Consider the following 13,433-nt stretch of genomic DNA (forward strand, 5'->3'; position numbering starts at 1 on the left):
GTCCAAAATATCAAGATTCCTTTCTCTGTAACCGACTTTGTACAACCCTAGTCCCCTCCAGTGTCTATATAAACCGGAGGGCTTAGTCCGAAGGGGCAATCATAATCATACATGCTAGACTTCTAGGGTTTTAACCATTACGATCTCGTGGTAGATCAACTCTTGTAATACTCATATTCATCAAGATCAATCAATCAGGAGTAGGGCACTACCTCTATAGAGAGGGCCTGAACCTGGGTAAACTTTGTGTCCCCCGTCTCCTGTTACCATCGACCTTAGACACACAGTTCGGGACCCCCTACCCGAGATCCACCGGTTTTGACACCGACATCCGTCCGCAGGCTGGTACGGATGTCCCTTTTCCTGTAATTTGGAAGCAAAACGGAAGGGGAGTGCTTTGCGGGCGTCTAAACCGCGGCCACGACCTGTTCCGACAACCCCGACATACTCAAAACTCTCTCCCTCGCTCGCACCCTTTCCCGCCCGAAGTGGTTGCCCGCATTGATGCCGCTCTGCAGCGGTAGCTCTGCATTGACGCCGACCTAGAACGGACGTGACCTCTCGTTGGTGGATGCATTGAAGCGTCTCATCGACCAAGAGCCCCGCCCGCACCGTGTCTCCAGTGTCCGCACCTATTCAACGCCAGAGATACATTAGTTGATGTGAGGACACGAATATCTACCACATTCATACGGGTTTCCTGACCGTCGGTCTACCACCATTAAATAGACTCGTTGGCCGAGAAACCAACACTGGTGTCCGTGCATTGACACACCCCGAACGCTTGGTCTCAATGGCATCCACTATTTATAGGCAACCACTCCCGGCTCAAACCACACCATACTAAATCCGCTCCACATCCTCCTCCCGTGCACCACATGCAGCATGACCGTGGGCGGGAACACATTGTGTAAGAGCCTTTCAACGAAGCAGAAGCTCGAGGTGGCTGACCTTGTGGCCACTTGGCAGAGGGTGAAATTTACGGCGAGCGTGCGATCGAGGAAGTCGTGGCATCCGTTGTCACGGCAAACCCTAACTTCATCGCCGAGCAGCAGGCGCTCTATGAGGCCGTCCACGCTCAAGCCGCCTATCGCAACGTAGTCGATTTGCAGCCGACCGTGGTCAGGATGCAGTCGATGCAGAGGCAGCGCTGATGATCGTGGACGAGAATGCCGCCAGCTGCACATCGTACATGTCAACAACAAACTTTCATTGCTACTAGTGGCATTAGAAGCATGCCGCCCCGTGCATGTCCATTGTCAATCTCACATCCACCGACTTGGCACAACCCTGAAGTGACTCTTTATGTGGACGACATTTGAACGTGGTAGAGATTGATAATGGATGATGATGGACAACAGCTAGGGTTGATGGAGATTATATAGCTAGCCTCGACGGATCTTCTCCCTGGATGCATATTCTTTCCTTTGATTGAAGGGCTCTAGGTGACCAAAGCCTTTCCCAATACACCCCTTGATGGACAAGGAAGTAGTAGGAACAAAGAGGCTGAAATCCATGAAGAATCGAGTGTAATCTTGGCAATTTCGGGCTTTCCGAAGTGTTGTATGATCACCGTTATGACCCAGTGTGGTCATACCATGAGACATCTTTTGATGTGGACCCATTTAGTAAAATGTTCGTTTTTCTTCATATGACATCTTATTTTGACGTTCCTGGGCTTGTTGGATTCGTATGAACGACGTTAACGCCAAACCCATTGCATGAGAAAAGTCACAACATCGTGGAGTGATAAGGCCATCTTCCCAACACGGTCAGTCCTACCTCCACCAAGGTCATGGAGGTGGACGGACACAAACTTTTGAAAGCACTAGGGAAGATGCGAACACCGAGGATGAAGCCAACAATGACCAGAGGGACCGAATAATGTGAGTCGAATCGTCAACGACGTATGAATCCACAATTAGACAACAAATAACCACCACGCGACCACAACCTATTACACCCACCAGATAGGGATGAGCCGCTAGGAGGAGGATGTGCTAGTTCTGATGGAGCCACCACCAGATCTAGTTGGTAGTGACCGAGAAACACCGGACGCACATCCAAAACGTCAAACACGACCATGAGCATGGTTAGCGACACTGTAACCAATAGAACAACCACGGATGGCAGCACCACAACCACCAGCCTCACGAAAGACTACACAAGCCAGAGGAACCCTTTCGCAATGGTGGGAGGGGGAGGAAGTTTTGGGGCGACGTATCCAAGGTAATGTTGCATAGGGAGCACTAGGGGACACTCAGAACATGATTCTAGATGGTCGGATTTGGCCCCACCAATGTCAACCAAAGGGTTGTAACATAGCCGCTAGCGGTGCAACATGGGACAAGTAGGGGAACTACCCATGGGGGTGGCTCTAGCCAAGATCGGAACCACAACGTCCACCCGAGCCTCCAAAGTGTGAGGGCCAACCAACAATATTTTTGACCGGACATGTTGCCCCTCCACCTCACCGGTCGTCCTGGGCTACTAATGGTCCACATCCTCATTGTGGCTCTGTACTGCACTCCCCTCCCTCGACCTTCATCTATTGGTTTCGGGTGTCCCACCACTGGATCTGCCGCTTCGCCTTTTTCTCAGTATTTGACAAAAACTACCATATTTCATGTCACCGTCCCACAGAACTACCACATTTTAAAAAATGACCGAAAACTCTAGATTAGTACTAATTTTGTGACAAAAAACTACCAAGTTGAGTTGATGACCTTTTTTATGATTTTAAACTTGTTTATGACATCCAGGACCCACGTGTGAGAGCTGACGTGCTGGGAAAGTCAACTTCATTTATTTTGACAGTTACGTTGACCGTTCTTACAAGTGGGTCCCACACATCATTCTTCTTTCTCCTATCTCTGCTTCTCTGGCTCTTTAGCAAATACCTCATGTGCATCATCGGCGAGAGGAGCTCGTCGTCGCCGCCTCCATCGTGGAGCTCGAGCGCGGTCCGAGGACAGACGCGTGACGCCGAACTCGCCGCGCAGCAGCTCCTGCCCTAGGATGGTACTTGTCCGTGACGCGCAGCAGCGGGTAGTGCGGCACCACGCCTTCCAGCACGCGCGCCGCCGAGGCTGCCGAGCCGCTGCCGCGCAGCGGGTTGGGCTTCGCCTTGGCCCGTGGCCGTGGCCGGGGCTTGGGGCTCGCCATGGAGGTGGGGCTCGGCTTGTTGCTGCGTATCGGCCTCGGGAGCACCCACCCCTCCATCTCCCGGCGAAGAAGCCGCTTGCCGCCGATGCCACGGGACCCGCCCCTCCATCTCACAGCGAAGAAGCCGCTGGCCACCGGCGCCGCGGGATCCGATGAGCACTCGTCCCTCCATCTCCCTATGAGGAAGCCGCTGGCTGCCGGCGTTGCACCATCGGACAAGAGCCGGCTGCTGCTGGTTCCCCGCCAACGCGGCCTCCGCGCTCTTGTTCCAGCCAAGACCGGGTTGGTGGTCCCCGCCAATGAGGACGCGGAGCTCGACGGCGCGCCCATGCTCTGTTTCACCATGTGGGCACGAACACTAGTTGTTCGTTGAAATGCCTATTAGAGAAAGAGGATGAGGAAGAAGAAGGTAGATTCTGACTTGTGGGACCCACCTGTAATAACGGCCAACGTAACTATAAAAAATGGAGTTTACTTTTCCGCCACGCCAGCTCTGACACACGGGTCCCGCATGTCATAAACAGGTTTAAAATCGTAAAAACGGTCATCAACTCAACTTTATAATTTTTTGTCACAAAATGAGTACTGATCTGGAGTTTTGGGTCACTTTTTAAAATGTGGTAGTTCTGTGGGATGGTGACATGAAGTGGGATAGTTCTTTGTCAAATACTCCCTCCGTCCGAAAATACTTGTCGAAGAAATTAATATATCTAAACATATTTTAGTTTAAGATACATCTATTTCTATCCATTTTTTGACAAGTATTTCTAGACGTAGTACTCCCTTTTTCTCGGTCGCAACACGGACACTGTCTCCTTCGGCCGACTCGTCCTCCAGGAGTTGGCGTTGGTTGGTCGTTCTTCTGGTTGTTTTAGGAGGGTGTGGTTTTTGTCCATTTATGATCCTTGGCGTATGCTCCATGCCGTCTGGTTGATCACTCTTATTCGGATCTCCCCTTTTCTCTGGCTGGATGGGTGGCGGCAGGATCGATGGTCCATGTTGGGGAGCCGTGCTAAATCTATGTGGTTGTCTTCTATCTACGGCATGGTCACTCTCGTCGACATTTCGTGATCGATCATGGCGCATGTGCTCTGGTGGATGCCATGACACAGGGATTGCACTTCCATTGTTGTGGGGCTTACTCTCGGATGCTGCAAGTTCCTTCGGTGTAGTCATTGATCTCATGCTTGTCGCCGCTGTTCCCTGCGTGTGCCTATTTGAGATGATTTTTTTTTGAATGCTTTGAAGATTGCTCACCACGCATGCCGCCTGGTTGCCTATTTGAGTTGATTGTCTATTGCCTTGGTCGTTGGTCATAGGCTCTTGTGTCGGGGACCCTTTGGCCATTCGTGTTCTATAGGTCACGATTCTATTTTTCCGGGTCGTGCCATCTTTGGCTTTGTATGGGTGGTGCCATCTTTGATATTGTAGTCTTCTTTCTATCTAATTAATATATGCAGCTCTCCTGCCTGATTCGAAAACAAAATTATAAGAGATTATCAACTTGTTTCAAGGGTTTTGTTGTTTTAAAGTTGCACTCAAACAAATAGAAATATAGTATATATTTTTCTAATTTGAGAACATTATATACGAGTAGAACGCCCGTGCGTTGCCATGGGCTCTTAGTTTTTCTTACGGAAATACTAAAGCCCACACGTGTGGGTGTTTGCATCTCGCCCACACGCATGGATCAACGTCGGTTTGAGTTTGTACGAATCTTGGCAGGTTTTGTCAGATTTTTTATGGCACGTAGGATTGGGCTGGTGTGTGGGCATTCATCCGGTCGCCCACACATCCGTTTTCACAGGCGGAGGTGCTGGTGTGTGGGCGTTTAGCAGTCCGCTCACACTCCAGTTTCCAACGCACGCAGAGGGGCTGGTGTGTGGGGGTTTATTAGTTCGCCCACACGCCCGTCTCCTCTCGCACACTCAAAGCTATCAGTTGCCATGTGTTTTGCAGGGTACATGGCAACTGCCCTAGTATGCTTGTAAGCAGATGGCAACTCTCTCTTTATCCGAACATATTATTTTTCCATGTCTTTTTGTTGTGCTACATGGCAACTGCCAGTGTTTAGTAGATGGCAACTCCTAAAGATACAACCGCACCCACACGCCCGTCTCCTCTCCCACACCCCAAAGCTGACAGTTGCCATGTGTTTTCAGGGTACATGGCAACTACACCTAGTGTGCTTGTAAGCAGATGGCAACTCTCTTTTTATCCGAACATGTTATTTTGCCATGTCTTTTTGTAGTGCTACATGGTAACTGTCTAGTGTTAGTAGGTGGCAACTCCTAAAGTTTTCAAATCATGGCAACTGTAGAAGACCAGACCACACATGGCAACAGCTGCAGTTGTCCAAAATGGCATCTGGCACTTGACCTGAGATGACAACTGCAGTTGAGCAAGCATGGCAACTGTAGTTGTCCGACATGGCAACTGTAATTCAGCAACATGGCAACTGCAGTTAAACGAACATGGAAGAGGGTCCGGGACCATGGCAACTGCGGGGACGCGTGGTGACTGTCATGTGGGGCGTGCGGGACCATGAGGTAGGAGGCCTGACGTACGGGCGTGTGGGCGTTATCTGTTTCGCCGACACGTAGATGTGTGGGAGGGACCGCGAGGCAAAAAAAGCCGCGTGTGGGCATTACTTGTTTTGCCCACACGCAAGCGTGTGGGCTGGTTCTCTTAGACACCACACAAAATATGTGGCCAGACCCCTTAACACCCACACGTGTGGGCGTTATCGGCGTCCTTCTTACGGAAATACTAACGCCCACACGTGTGGGTGTTTGCATCTCGCCCACACGCATGGATCAACTTCGGTTTGAGTTTGCACGAATCTTGGCATGTTTTGTCAGATTTTTTATGTCAGTAGGATTGGGCTGGTGTGTGGGCATTCATCCGGTCGCATATAATGTATATTCTATTTCGTATGTAGAGAAAAGATAGCCTGTAACAATTAAAATATAATTGAAATCCATTTCGCCTACAATGTAACTCGGTGATATATACAAATAGAACAACGATCCAAATAATTATATGTTACGAACTAAGATCTACTTGATGTGATTAAGATGTTACCTTACAATGTCAGGTATGTTGTCTTAAGCTTCATTTGCACGGTACTTTAGCAAATGTAATAAAAAATTATTTCTCAAGCAATATATATTATGTCAAACATAAAGCTTTGGAAGCATAAAGAATATCCAATAACAACTTTTAATGAAACATAGCCAATCTTTTTGTACCACAAAATGAATCTTCTTCCTTGGCCTATTATTTTTGAAGTGCTTGGCTTCTATTTTCTATATGCACAATAATCAATGGATCCAAAGAAGAGAAGGATCTAGAGATGTTCATACCTAGAGGCCAGAAGCAATTCGTTAGTCCACAACGACGACAAGTGCCAGCCCACACCACAACCCAACAAACGTCGACATGTTCTTGCTCCACTAAGAGCATCTACAGTCGGACATGACAAATCCGACCCCTCAAACATCCGCGGACGCACCCGGGCGTGTCCACGGATAGTGACCGGTCACCCCTCAAAAAATGCATTCCAGATCCGGATACCTCAAATTAGAAATCTCAAATCCATATTATTACATGCAACGCAGCGATCTTTGACCGGGGCTTCGTCCGGTTCCGCTCCTGCTCGCCGGCTCCCCCTAGTCAAAACAAAGATGTATAAGGGAACGGGCAGATACATCTTGTAGAGCCATGATCTGCCACAATGCTAACCCACTACTTGTCGACAGAGCATGCGAGTCATCTTCTCCTCTCCTGATCAGATGTGCCATGTTCAAGTTCAAATGTCAGTGCATAGTTTGTGACATTCATAAAAAATGTCAGTGCACAGTTTGGAATAATTCAGTGAAAGTGAAGCCAAATTAGAGAAGTGTACATGTTACATCATCATCATTAGTTGAATAATAGCATCTAAAAGTTAAACCATTCGAAAGGAACATGCATATATGTCAGGACTGCGCATGCAATATACTGACAAGATGTGATATATTTGCCACCGGCGCCCATGAATAGGGTTGTCGGCCACCCAATGGACTTGTGTCGTCAGTGACCTTTCTCGTCATCTTGTGTACCCCAATTATAATAGCATGTAATTGGCCTGTTAGCAGACCTCGCTTACGGAAGCCATGGTAGAGTTGATGAACTACAACACTCATGTTGTGGCCGCTTCGAGTCAAAAGTGTGACTAATTAGTTTTCCAAAAGAATCAAATCAAGCCAACTAATTTCACTTTGAATAGCCACATGAACAATACCTGAGTTGTCATTTGGAAAGCTTTGCTAGGAATATTTATGCCCCAGCCTTGATCACAAACCTATTTGTCTTCTGCCAGTCAATGGATCATTGCTCTAAAGGGTTCTCTGAAGAAACCTTTTCACCATGAGTTGAGCATCCTTGGCTGCTGGAGCATTTGGACCACAAGAAATGCATCAATCTTTAAAAACAATCAGGCCAAGTGTTTACAAATGCAAAGAAGGACATTAAGGGTTGCACCTGTTGCTTCACGGTTTGTCTGAAACAATACACACAACTTTATCTTCTAACTCGAATGAAAACCTGGTAGGAGGCTTATTTGGTCTTAATCTTACTTGTTCTTTCCTGCCATGACCAACATATAACGCTTATTTATATTCCTGCAAGGAACAATCTTAGCTTAATACGCCGTTGTAACCAGGCCTGGGCAGACAATTTTGTACAGCCTATAGGTTCTTTCCTATACATGCTCTAGATCTAGTTTTTCTTTTCCTTCTGTAAATATTAATATATGCAGTACATAGTCATGTCACTACTACAAAAAGGCCTACTAGTGGCGCACCAGTTTTGCCTACTAGTGGCGCACTACTGGTGCGCCACTAGTACCACGCCATTAGAATTTTTTACTAGTGGCGCACCACTGGTGCGCCATTAGTATCTGGTATACTAGTGGCGCACTGCATGGTGCGCCACTAGTATAGCCCAGGATGCGCCACTAGTATGCCTCCCAGGGGCCATATTTACCCATGTCCTTTGGCATACTAGTGGAGCACTAGTGTATGATGCGCCACTAGTAGGCTCTGGCATACTAGTGGCGCACTGGTGGACGATGTGCCACTAGTAGGCTTTGGCATACTAGTGGCGCACTTTTGAATGATGCGCCACTAGTAGTCTTTTTTGCAGTGCGCCATTAGTGTGCTTAGTGGTGCGCCACTAGTATGAATATAAGGTATTATTTTTTTTTCTTTTCTGATATTTGCACAGGTTATAAAACATATTACTGCACATAATATAAAGAGCACAACATATAAACCGCAGATTTATCGAATACAATAGAAGATTGGTCTCCGAATACAATTCATCATATTAGTCTCCGAATTTAAAATACCTAACAAAGTTCGAACATTACAAGTCTCGAAACCGCGAGTAGCGAGTTTGTTGAAAGTAATACTAATCCTAACAAGTCCTACTAATCATCATCATACAACTTCTACTCGTTATTAATAACAATTCATACGATCATCATCCTGATAGTCATCGAACCAACCCTACTTAATTGTTCTTAGCACATGATCATCAGTATTAGGCAGGACCTAAATACCCTATTTAAGGTAAAATAGCATAAAACAATATAGACCCCGACTCTCCATTATGAAGAATGGAGATCATCCTGTCTCCAATTCTTGCTCCTCGCTTCTTTTTGCTTCCAAGAACCTCCTTACGACTGTCCATACATTTTTTCCATTCCTTGATTTTCATGTCTCCACTTCTTTTAGAAATCTGGTATGGACAGTTCAGATTCGTAGGATGACCTGGTCATATGTTCAAAACATCAAGGCACACAATCCTCTGGGATTATCTGTTGAAAAACATAGTAATAACTTCATAGTTAGCAATGATGTACTAGTTTTAGAAGTATGCAAAAGATGCACGGATGTCGTAATAGTAAAAAATCTTACCAGGGTATCTCCACAGTAGTTACCGTAGTTTAACACGTGCACTAGTGGCACGTATTGACCATAATGTGGAGGAGTTTTACAATAGATATTGTAATTCTCAAGATCAGTACAAAATCCGACCAGATGATTTTCTCCTTATAAGTTAACTCAGAGCCATCGGTGTAGTAGGTTATGTCTACAATGTTCCGCACATTGTTTGAACAATCAAACAAGCTGCCAATGGAAATAAGATGTCAACTATTTTGAAATGAACAATATAAATTAGCTAATAACTATGTTTAAGAAACTCACATAGCGGTAGAACTGGAGGCGTATCAACAAGGACCCAAATGTCCATATTGTCTTCGTCGATGTCAGGATCACCAAGATCCATGGTGACAAGCATACCCTCATCAAAACCATACATCTTGCAAAATGCTTCCCAATTTTTGCAACCAAAATGGGTTACGCTCCCAGAATTATACATATTTACTTCAAAATCCACATCATGATGAGTCCTTAGGTGAATTTTCTTTGTTTCATAATTTTCATGGTCTTCAAAATCCATCCTCTCGAAGACATAGCGTCTTGCATGGCATGGGATAAACTATACTCGAATTGTAAAAGATGAAAATTACACGTTGAAATAGTTGAAGTCATGCTTAATTATGAAAAAAAAACACTTGTCGTTGTTGCGTACCGTTTCAACTTCGAAGGTCTCCTCGAGCTTAATGCTGAAGCGCCGATCATCGTCCAGGTGAGGCCTGTCGCACAGACCTCGATCGTCGTGGGACCAGCCGCACTCCCCGAGACTTTCGTCATCCGATGACGACATTTCCTACGTTCATAATTCAAAGATTAAACTTGTACAATTAAATATATGTACTACAAAAACTAAATTAGATCATTATTATTCATCACGGGTTGACTATCGGTCTGTCGAGTGTTTTCTTGAAAACTCTCAGCTCACGTGGTGTATACATTCGACCGTTGGTGATGGTCGCTCCTCCATTTGTTCTCGAGTGCATTAGACCAAAATGTCTAGCACACGGGAACAAAGGAGAAGCGACCCCCACGACAACAGTCGGGGTTCTTCGTCCTCTCATATATATATGCATGGTGGAACTCCCTCAATGATTCCTCTCTGACATTTGCGACCGTCGGTGATGGTCGTTACTCCTTCTTCCCCTAGTGCATAACAAAGGTCTAGCACCCGGAGAAGAAGGAGAAACGACCCGCACAACAACAGTCGGGCTTCGTCGTCCTCTCATATATGGTGGAGACTCGACAGACTTAAAGTCAACCCGAAATATCGTCTAATTTTCTTTCTAAAAAAGGATTTGGCTGGTCTCGCCTCGAGGTCGTAGGGGGTCGGTGACGGGGACGACGGCGGGGATGATGGAGGGGTGCTCCTAGATTTCTGTGAAAAAAAAACCTATAAGCTATCAACTAATCATATCGCAAAATAAAAGTAGTTTTCCAATTTGAGCATTCAATAAGCAAATTCAAATCGCAAAATAAAGTAGTATTCAAATTAGGATGCATTCAATTATAAGCAAAAACTACATCATCTCTTGCGTCCGTACATCGTCGAATATTATCACTAATACACCTCGAATACTATCATACATATAGCATCGCTAGTACAGCTAGAACCGTAGCGCCCGACGGGTATCGGCGCGGGCGGTGGACACCCAAAGAGAAGGAACCATCACAGGATCGTAGCTCCAGTGAGATCCCTGAAGAAGCTGCCAGGTATTGTCGAACTTGCCCTCCAACGCAACCATGTTGCGACGGACGTGCTCGTCCTCCTCGCTAACACGGTGACGTACCACCTCCGCGGTGTCCGGAAGCCTCGGCACCGTCACAGGCCCACACGACCGCCACCAAATAAGGATCGGGTCAACGACAGGCTGGCTCCTCACCAACCTACGCACCCCGGAAGGTAGCACCTCCCAAAACCAGCCCGGCGGAGCCCAGTCCCGGACATGGCCCCTCTGATCAAGCCGGCCTCCGCCGAGCGATGATGAGGATGCGGGATAGGCATCGTCGACGTCGATGCGGGAATAATTGCTTGAACTAAAAAAATAAACTAGTTTTATTAATTTTCTTGCTAAAAATAAACTACTTCTATATATAGTAAAATAAAGTAGTTTTCTTAAATCAACTAGTTCAACTACTAATTAAGCACTTACTCTAAATAAAATAAAGTATTACTTCTATAAAATTAGTTTTCCAATTTGAGCATTCAATAAGCAAAATCAAGTACCCCGGCCCATGCATTAGTACTTCTATATGTATAACACAAGAGGCAGTTGATCCTACTTAATTAAGTACTAAGATACCCCGGCCCATGCATTAGTCGCAAGTACCCCATATGTCCTATTTTTAGCAAAGTCATGCTAAAATTCAAGGAAAATTTCAGCATGACCTTTGCTGAAAAATAGGACATATGGAGTACCCGAATTTGCCGGAATGGAAGTTAATCGACATTCTGGCAAACTCAAGGGCCTCTCGGGTTACCTGCAAAATCATCACGACATGATGGTCGGAGACAAAACCCTTCGATCATCATCTTTACAAGTCTTTCTCAATGTGATCACAAGTAATTCAGAGGCATCACAAGTAATTCAGAGCATCACAAGGCATTAGTAGTTCAGTGCATGAACAAGTTTTACAAAGCACATCAATATGTACTGTATTTCATTGTGGAGTGATATACAGTATGTTACAGCAAAGAAACAGCTTAATCCATGCCTCAGCTTATCAACAGTCATTACTTGTCAAATACAGAAGAAGGAACAATTTATTTGTGACATAGTTACAAATGATGACAGAATAAAGCAACACCCTGCACTAGACTAGAATTTCAGAGGAAGAAACCCATACCATGCCACCATCTCCTCCTGCACTCTGTGCTGTCAATCTCACTCATTCATCATACCACTCATGAACCATCATGACCACACCATCTCATGATCTCAAGTTGAAAAACTCATACCACAAAATTTCATTTAGGCGCTTGCAGAATATCCAGGCATGTTAACACATGCATGTTTGGATACTTGGATTGTTACACATTCCGATTTGGGCAGAACATGCATATACACCAAGTAGGTAAATTGTTTTCTTGATGTAATTATTAACATGCATTGATGAAGCAATAATGAAAGGTACCTGGGCGGGCGCGGCCGGTCGCCGGAGGGGTCGGGGTCGGGGTTGGGGTCGGGGTCGGCGGCGGTGGCGGCGTCGAAGGGATGGCTCGAGGGCGTCCGAGCTCGTCCGGGTCCTCGTAGTCGAAGAGGAAGACGGCGGCGGTCCTCCTGGGCGCCTTGGTTGGTCGTGGGGAGGCCGGCGGCCACGTGCTTCGCGGGTCGGCGGCGGTCGTCGTCCTGCACCCCGTGCCCGGACTGAGGTAGAGGCGGCGTAGGGCAGGGGCCGACACGGGGAGGCTGTCGGCGACGGCAAGGTCGCGGAGGCGTCGGCGATGGCTGAGCTGCAGTGGTGGGGGCGCGGGGGCGCTGGGGCGGCGGCGCACGTAGGGGCGGCGGCGGCGTGGGTCGGGGCAACGCGCGGGGGGAAGTGGATCTGGCGAGAGAGGGAGGGACGAAGGGGTCGGGCGAGTTAGAGCTAGGGGGGAAGATTACTAATGGCGCACCCCCGAGCGGTGCGCCATTAGTATGTTTTTTTATTATTTTTTGTTGCTATTTTTAATATATTTTTTATAAAAACAGTAATATTTTTTATAAAAATAGTAATATTTTTTTATGAATATGAAAAAATATCATCAAATTTGTTTTTTGAAAATATCATCAAATGGGGGTGCTCGGCGGCGGTGGAGCGGGTCGGGGAGGGTGCGGGGGGTCGGCGGCGATGGAGCGGGGGAGGGTGCGGTGGGTCGTCGGCGGCGGTGGAGCGGGGGAGGGTGCGGGGGGTGCTCGGCGGCGGTGGAGCGGGCCGGGGAGGGTGCGGGGGGTCGGCGGCGGCGGTGGAGCGGGGGAGGGTGCGGTGGGTCGGCGGCGGCGGTGGAGCTAGCGGGGGAGGGTGCGGGGGGGGGATCGAGATCGAATTCAAAAAGTGCCCATGAAATTTAAAAATATTCATGATATCAAAAAGTGCCCATGAAATACAATCGAGAAATGAAGACTACGATTTAAATACAATCGATCTTAGCTAGCTATCTGTTCACAATCTTCTTGCCCTTATTTTTCGTAAATGGAGTTCTTCTCTTGAACGGACGTCCTTTAGGTAGGGTGGTCCTGCTTCTTCTTGTGGTGTATGTTGGTACTTCATCGTCGTCGTCATGTTCCATCTTCGGGTCACCGT

This window comes from Aegilops tauschii, chromosome 7 (genome assembly GCF_002575655.3).
Source record: "Aegilops tauschii subsp. strangulata cultivar AL8/78 chromosome 7, Aet v6.0, whole genome shotgun sequence".
Taxonomy (NCBI): Eukaryota; Viridiplantae; Streptophyta; class Magnoliopsida; order Poales; family Poaceae; genus Aegilops; species Aegilops tauschii.